At 39.8% G+C, this 8,841-nt stretch overlaps 1 non-coding gene across 1 annotated transcript; it reads left to right on the top strand.

Moving 5' to 3' along the window:
* The first annotated feature begins 8,239 nt into the window (after positions 1-8,239).
* Positions 8,240-8,358, top strand: LOC120586811 (5S ribosomal RNA). Its single transcript, XR_005648816.1, has one exon. It is a non-coding gene; the product is annotated as a 5S ribosomal RNA (ribosomal RNA).
* Positions 8,359-8,841: the final 483 nt, after the last annotated feature.

Raw genomic sequence — 8,841 nt, 5'->3', positions numbered from 1 at the left:
GAGAAGAATGTATAAGCAGCTGTTTTGGGATGGAAGGCTCTGTAAATGTCAATTATGTCCAGTTGGTCTAATGTGTCATTTAAAGATGTGATTTCCTTATTGATTTTCTGTTTGGATGATCTGTCCATATCCGACAGTAGGGTATTTAGGTCCCCTACTATGATAGTATTTTGGTCTGTTTCTCCCTGTTGTTCTGTTAGTAATTGCTTTACATATTTCAGGGCTCCCTGATTGGGAGCATAGATATTAATAAGTGTTATGTCTTCTTGGTGCATAATTCCCTTTATCATTATGAAGCATCCCTCAGTATCTTTCTTTACCTTTTTTATTTTGAAGTCTATTTTGTCCGATAATTAGTACCGCTACTCCCGCTTTTCTCTGAATGCCATTTGCTTGAAATATCATTTTCCACCCTTTCACTTTGAGTCTATATTTGTTCTTGGAGCTGAGATGTGTCTCTTGGAGGCAGCATATGGTTGGGATTTGTTTTTTGATCCATTCTGCAACTCTGTGCCTCTTTATTGGTGAGTTCAGTCCATTTACATTTAGGGTGATTATTGAAACATGAGGTCTTATAGCCATTTTATCTTTTGCTTTCTGGTAGCTCAATGTTTCCATTGCTTCCTTGTCCTTGTATTTCTGTTTTATTTGGTTGGCTTTTGTTGGTTTTGCCTCTGGTTCTTCTTATCTTATGTTATATACTTCAGTTCTGAATCTTCGATGTGTGGTTACCATTACGAATATGAAAAGGATAGTTATATATATATATGCAGTCGTGCATTTTCTTCTGAACGTGCCTTGTCTCTATTCCCCTTTGCGAATTTGGATCTTTGAATCCTCCCCTTTTTAGTCATTGTTTTCTCAATTTGTCCTTATGTATGCTGAACGTTCATTACTGTATTGTTATAACAATTCACTTATTATTTAAGCTTATAATGCCCTTTTCTTAGTAAGGGTTGTAATCCTCTGCTTCTATTTGCCTTATGGTCACTTTACTCCTAATTATGTATTTTTGTTGTTGTTGTCATTTTGTTTTAGGTGAGCCTGACCCCTTTCAGTATTTCCTGTAGTGCAGGCCTCGTAGTGGAGAATTCCCTCAATTTTTATATATCTAGAAAGGTCTTAATTTCTCCTTCATATCTAAAGGAGAGTTTAGCTGGATACATTATTCGAGGCTGGTAGTTCCTTTCACTTAATAGTTTAAATATTTGATTCCATTCCTTTCTGGCTTTTTAGGTTTGTGCTGAGAAGTTCGATGATAATCTAATTGGTTTACCTTTATATGTTACCATTTCTTCTTCCTGGCTGCCTTGAGAATTCTATCTTTGTCATTGATTTTTGATAACTTTAATACAGTGTGTCTTGGTGAAGCCTTTTGGGTTGAGATAATTGGGTGTTCTGTTGACTTCTTGAATTCCAAGCTCCAGCTCATTCCTTAGATTTGGGAAATTCCCATCTACTATTTGTCTGAAAATGCTTTCTAGTCCCTGTTCCTTTTACTTGCCTTCGATATGCCTACTATTTTTATGTTTCCTCTCCTGATGGTATCAGCTAGTTCTTGCATTTCTCTTTCATTATTTTTCATTCTTTGGTTTCTTTCATCTTCCTTCTGATTTATTTCTAAATTTCTGTCTTTGATATCACTGATCCTTTCCTCCATTTGGTCAGCTCTATTTCCCAAGCTCGCTATTTCATTTTTCAACTCTTGCAGTGTGTTTTTCATCTCTAGAAGTTCTATTTGGTTCTTTTTGAGGGTTTCAATCTCCTTGCTCTGCTCAACGATTTCAATTCCTGAAATTGTTGATATGATTTGTTTTCGATCTCACTGAGTTTTATCAGAAGTACCATCCTGAATTCTCTGTTATTTAAGTTGCATAGTTCTATATCTGTAAGCTTATTTTCTGGAGATTTTTCTCTTTCTTTCCGAGATGCTTTGTCACTTTGGTTGTTCATGGTGTTTAATGGACTATTTCTCCACCTGGGCATTAATGGAAGTGTATTATGCTATTTTCCAGAAAGAAGGTTTATTATATAAAGGTCTGTCTGTAGTCTTGCAAAGAAGGCGCTTTTCTTTTGGTTTCCAAGAGGTGGCATCTAAGCCTCGTGGATCCCTGCTTTATATAATGCCTTAAAGTACCTGTAGTAACTCTTATGTGCAGATTCCACACTCAGAACGTGCTGGTGGGCAGTTTAAGTGTTTTTTGTTGAGTTTTAGATGTTCAGCTTATTGTTTCAAGGGCAGAGATCTGGGGATGTCTCTCACTCCGCCATGTTTTCTGTTGAAATGTGGCTCATCGCACTGGTTGCCCACTGGAAGTTGAAACAGAAAGGCCACTCACAACGATGGCCGCCCAGCTGTGAACACTTGGTTCTGAATCACTGAGAGCTGAGCTTGGCAGCAAGCCAATAATACTCGGCCCGGGCAGTCTGCAGTTTGGGTGAGGTGGGGTCTCAGAGAGACAGTGGCTGTCAAATGAAAACTGCCTCAGTCTTGCTGGAAATTTGGTAACAACTGTAAGTTCCCACAGATGACCCAGATCACAGCAAGACCGACTGCTGTCTGGGACTGGCCCACAAGTCCCTGATATCTGCCTAAGTTTGTGTTGGCAATAGCGGTCTGCGTGACCTTATCTCTGAAATGGGGCTCACAATGATGGCCGCTGTTGCTGGGATTAGAAACGCTGCTCACAACAATGGCCACCTCACTGTGAATACTTCATTCTGAATCACTCAGTTCAGAGCTTGGCATCCAACCATAAACAACTGCCCCCGGCAGTCTACAGGTTAGGCAGGGTGGGCTGATCCTCTCAGACCAGCAGCTCTTAATGGCTCTGTGGGATGGGTCTTCACAATCAAGCTGGCATGGTCTGTAGGGGGCCCGGACTAAGGCACAATGGTAGCTGCTTTTCCAGCTCTCTTTCTGACTCCGGGTAATAAAGACTTTTTCAGAATGGATCCCGCGCGAGCCTCAGACCCAGTGCGGATGTCCTGGGTGAGCGCCTGCAGGTCAGAAAACCTTTGCACAGGCCCTTCAAAGGGATTCTGTCGCCTTCCGTCTCACCCAGACGGCTGGAATCCCCTCTAGTTTCTACAGTCAGAGTTATTGGAATTTCCTCTTCCCTGTGCTGGGGAGCCCCCAGGTGTTACCAGGAACCCCCTCCTTCAGGAGATCCTCTGCAGCCTCGCTCTCCCTCCCGGTGATTCTCCACCACTCGTGGGTGCAGGTCCAGCCTGATTTGGGACTTTGCCCCTCCTACCGGCTTCGATATGGCTCCTTTATATTATTATCCGATGTAGGTGTTATGATCAGCTGGACTTCAGGTGATTCTCCTCATTGATTATTTTATGATTTGGTTGTAATTTCAATGCGGTCCTGGGAGGAGACAAACCCTGCATTTACCCAGTGCACCATTTCCCCGCTCTTCGCTACATATTTTTAATGAGATCAGTATATTAATTGCCTTTTTCTCTTAATGTATTTTGCCATCAGTGAGTATAGTTCCTACAATGTGATTTGTGTTAGCTATCTATAAATTCATTCTGTGGCTTACCATAATTTAATCAATTATCTGTTGTTTGTACATTTATTCATAAAATAAACATCTTATAGAATGCCTGCTGTATGTCAGATACATTCTAGAAATTGGGTCTTAATCTTGAATAGGATACACACCAGATACCTAAATTATTTGATTTTGGGGGCGGGGGAAGGATATTTTTTTTGTTGTTGATTGGCTTTATGTGAACATAAGAAAGAAATCACCTGAAATCCCACAACCCACAATAGGACCACCTTTTGTGACCTTAGCATTCTTTCTACACATATATACTCTTTTTTTTTTTTTTAAACTACATAATAACACTGCAATGGAATTTTCATAGGAAAGTTTTTACAAGAGTCTTTTATCAATCACTAGCTAAGGACAGGCCAGAGGCTATGTACTGCCTGACTACTAGAAAGAGGGTACCCTTTTGTATCTTAGTATCTGAGGGTGCCTGTTTCTCTAAGCTCTTAGGTTAATTTTTTCAGCCTTTGCCAGTTTGATATGTTCATCTGATTTGTAAAGGAACTAAAGCGCCCTTCTTGACATCTGCCCTCTTTAAAAATACATCTCACAAGACTGCCCATCCTTCCCTTGCAGTTAAGTCTTCCCAAAGATTATGTGCAGCATTTTGGTACTACTAATAATAAGAGATGTCACCACAGTAATTTGAAAAAATGGAGAACTTAGCTTCCTTGTAGATAACCACCACTTTCTGACAGACCACTTTACTAGGCCTCTACTATTCACAATAATTCTCAAATGCTTAATAAAGATACATTCACATTCTTCTCCCTCATTAGTTCACTTTGTCTAACCTTGAACTGTTTTGACTTGAAGGTTGGTGAGAACAGGACCATGTCCCTAGGCTAGGCTTACCTTAGGATAACTACCTTCCACAGGTCTGATGTGAGGCTACTGGAGAAACTATAACCACAATTTTATAGACATTCAAAGAAGTTAAGGAAATTGCTATGGTCAAATAGCTAGTGACCTAGAATGTAAGTCTTGTCATTAGGGTTCAGGCCCAGTGATCTTTCCTGTACCAGCTGTCTAATATAAACATCACGTATTCGTAGTTATAAATTCATTTATTCATTTAGTACATACTTAGTGAAGGGTCGTTGTGCAAGGAGCTGTCCCATACTTAGGGAAGACTTGATATGTGTAAGGAGCTGTCCCTAGGTGTTGAATATTCATGTGTGAATCAGACATTTTTCCTCGACAAGATGAGAGGCTATTTGACTCAACATTTATTGAGGATATTATGCTAACTATGTACTAAGTAGGGAACAAAGCTTAGTAAGACACGGACCTGTCTCAAAATGCTTTTAATCTAATAGATATATGTATATAAGCTTTAAAAATATAAAGTTGAAAATTCAGTGCTATGATGAATATTCTATGATGCTTTCCTAAAAAGAATGCATGTGTGACTGTATCCAGTGTTTCGTTCTTTAGCTATTAAAAACTGCTAGATGATAGATAGTTCTATCTGTGTTGATTGTGGAGCTTTTGACAGCAAGTAATAGAAAATCCTCAGCAAGGAAAGCTCACACAACTGAAAATCCAGCATTAGGACGAGCTCCATGTGTGATAATATCATAAGCTAAGACTCATGTTATTTTCATCTCAGACCTCTCCCTTTCAGGACTGATGAAGTCAATCATCTGCTGTAGTGTTCAAGCCTCACAGAAGAGCAAGAAACCATTCCCAAGGCATGAGTTCTCTCTTTTATGTGTATTTTTATGGACCAATAATAGTTATCAGTGGAATGTCTTATGCTAATTGGCTTAAACAGATCCCCGCCTCCCTTCAGATAAGTTAGACATCAGAAAAAAACTGTAATAATGTTATAAGTAGGAAGAGGAAAATGGATATGAGTAAGTGACCAGTTTTCCACTAAACCATCTCGTTTACTTGCTTAACAACCAAGTCTTCCTGAATGGGCAAATTGGGTTTAGAGGAGCAATTCCTCTCATAATTTACTCAAACTTTTGAGAAAATTATTGCTAGAACATAAGTAGTCAGATGTTCAGTTTTCATAGAATAAGACAATTATATTCAGAGAACTGTTCTGTGAAGAGTAGTCATTATGGAGATTCTGAGAGAGATAACTTAAATCTGGATACATTCACCTGCAAGTACCAGAATCCCAGCTACAGTGGTTTAAGGAATAAATATATCTCCTATTTTTAAGTCTGGAGGTTGAAATTTCCAGGTTTGAGACAATGACTTAGTGACACTTTCAAGGACTGAGGCTTGTTCTGTTTTTCTGTTCTTTATCCTTCTCGTCCTTAGGCATATCATATCTCATGGCTATGGTAGCTTCAAGCATTATCACACAACTGTATGCAAGCCAGGATTAAAGGTAGCAGACCTCCTGGCTGTTTTTGTCAGGGATTATACTTTTCCCAGAGGCTCCCACACACACTTTCTCATATCTCATTGGCTCCATGCCCACTTAAATCTCTTGTCATCGATGGGAATGGGATCTGGTGCTTGGCTTCGGCTAGTCTTATTTCAGGCCCTGGCAACTGGGGGAGAAGCTTACCTTCCTTACCATATTGCCAAAGCAAAACGAGAGTTCCCAAACTAAGGCTGCGGTAAGATAGGCAACCAGTAATGTCTGCCTAAGGCCAACTTGGCAATCTGTGTCCAAAGCCCCTGTTCTATTTTAATATCTATAGTAAGAAAACATCATTCTCAAACTCAGTGTTTCTCAAATTATGTGTGGTGAAGAACCAGCTTTAATTTTTTCCAATTCACAGACCGATACTAGAAAAATGGAAAATAGATACATACACATACACACAAACACATACACATACATATTTTAAAAATGTACATAATACAAGCCCCAAAAGTTTTTATTAAATTTAAAGGCCTTACATTTCACTTTCAGATGGCTATAAAAATGTCTAAATACTCTTAATTTCTGCCCTTATCTCATCAAGGACCAGTAACAGTTCACAGACCAGTATGGTTCATGAAGACACTTGGCAAGGCACTGTTTAGCCAGCTGACTTCATAATCTGACCCCGGCCTGCCTCTCCTGCCTCATATCTTATTGCTCCCTTTGATTCACCTACAACAAGCTGTTCTGTTACCAGAATATGCCATATATTTTTGTTTTACTTCTGGACTTGACTTCACATTCTATTCTCCTTTCCTGGAATGCCCTCCCCCAGCTGGGGAACACCTACTCATCTTTTTAGACCAGTTTAAATGTTACCTTCTCTGCAATGTTTTTCCTGAATTCTTTGCCCCTCCATCAGTGCTTCCTTTGAATCCCGAGTATACTTATTTTATTGGATTACGGTTATTTCTGGGTCAGCCTTCCTCATTAGATCAAAAGTTCCTTGAAGGTGATAATTGTCTTGCTCATCTTTATATCCTCTGTTCTTGGAGCACATACTTTGCCCTAAATAAATGCTTATTGAATTGAATAGACTCAACAAATGAGACCTCTGTTTCTTTCCTTTTATTCTTTCCCAAGTATTTTCGACTGTGCTTCTGCCTGCATGTTTGTGAATTTTCTTATAAGAACATACCATTTTGACACACAAATTTTTTTTTCCTCCTCTGTCAAGTCTGGATTTAAAAACAAGATTTAGCTTTCCATTGTTGTATTCCCATCATAGGTTCTGTCCTACAAACATCAATGTCACTAGCACTGCAGACAGCATGTGGCATTTATGAACGCATGATGCCACCCCAGCGGTGTGCTCAAATCCCCTGTAGCAATAAGTGAACTTGTATATGGATACATATAAACTTCTAAAAGTACATAGCAAGGTGGTGTGGCACAGAAAATTTAGGGTCAAAATGACCTAGGCTTTAGTTCTTATTCACATACTAGCTCTATGATTTTGGGCAAGATCCTTAACCCCTCTGAGCCTGTTTCCTCTATTAAAAATAAAAAACTATGAGAGGATGACATGAAGAAATAATTGCTTGATAAATGTTAATATTCTCTGCTCAGATGAGCACATGTATGGACTGACAAGGAAAGCAGGCTGAGAACAGTAGTCAGTGGATCTGCCTGTCTCTTTAAAGGGTCAAGGCCAGCCCATTCTGCAGGCTTGCTGAGAAAGATGACCTGCTTTGAAATTCTATCTTGGGCAAAGCCTTGGTTGCTCCTCTGTTCCTGTGCTTCTGATTTCCTTGCTCATAGCTGGCAGGAACAGCTACATTGGCAGCACAAGGGGTGCATGACTAAGGTTGAGGGATGAGCAGCTGCTGCCTGTTAAAGTGGGTGGTTTGTCTGGGAGGCAAGCAGGTGACATAAAAGCAGCATATGGAAATCCCCAAACTCCACTGCTGAGATGACATCACAGATCCAAACCAACATTGTGAAGGAGGCTCCGGGGGAGGTCTCTCCTTCTCTAGGCACTCTCCAGCTCTTTTCTTTTATCACTGATTTTACCCCTGTCTTAACTTTAGAAAGGAGGCGATAAGGTGCACATTTGTTGATTTTAATTAAATAAGAAAAAAATTGGCTTCCTTCAACATGTCATGCATTTTCACTCCCTTGTCCCTCACTTCTGCTATTCTCACCACTAGACATGCTCTTCTCCCACTGCCTACATGGTTGATTCAACCCCTATACCTCTGATCAAATGTTAACTCTTACATCTTCCTTCCTCTATGTCATCCTCCCTTTTGGGCTGCCGCCTCTCTTTAAATTTAACCCAGTCTACGGCCATGCTACCCTGAACACGCCCGATCCCATCTGATCTCGGAAGCTAAGCAGGGTCAGTCCTGGTTAGTACTTGGATGGGAGACCACCTAGGAAGACCAGGTGCTGTAGGCATAAAAAAAATAGTAATAATAAACAAACAAACAAACAAACAAACAAACTTAACCCAGTTGTCATGCATCACACACTAAACTACCCTTGGTTGTTTTTGTTTTGTTTTGTTTTTGTTTTGGCATATTTTTCCCTTGATAGAGTGAAAGCTCTTGGGAATCTGATTCTCTAGGAGATTGGCTCATAGTAGGCACTCAATAAATATTTGTTGAGTTGAATACCGCTACTCGGCATATTTCACAATTTCTAATTTCTCACTAAGTATGACTAGGTTATTAGTATAATAAACGTCTTTATGGATTGAGCACTTGAATAGTTCTGGAAGATTAGTGGGTATCAGAGGCAAGAAGAGTAGTGGTAGTAAGTGCTGACCAGCAGCAAGGAAAAAAATCCAGGGGTCATTTGGAAGCCAGAGGGACATTTCTTAGTTTAATATTTGCATATTTCAGATTTATTTCCTCATGACTCAAAGTAGACTAAGGTTCA

This window comes from Pteropus medius, unplaced genomic scaffold (assembly GCF_902729225.1).
Source record: "Pteropus medius unplaced genomic scaffold, Ma_sr-lr_union100, whole genome shotgun sequence".
NCBI classification, from domain to species: Eukaryota; Metazoa; Chordata; class Mammalia; order Chiroptera; family Pteropodidae; genus Pteropus; species Pteropus medius.
The sequence above is the reverse complement of the archived record's forward strand: the minus strand, read 5'-3'. Positions and strand labels throughout refer to the sequence as shown.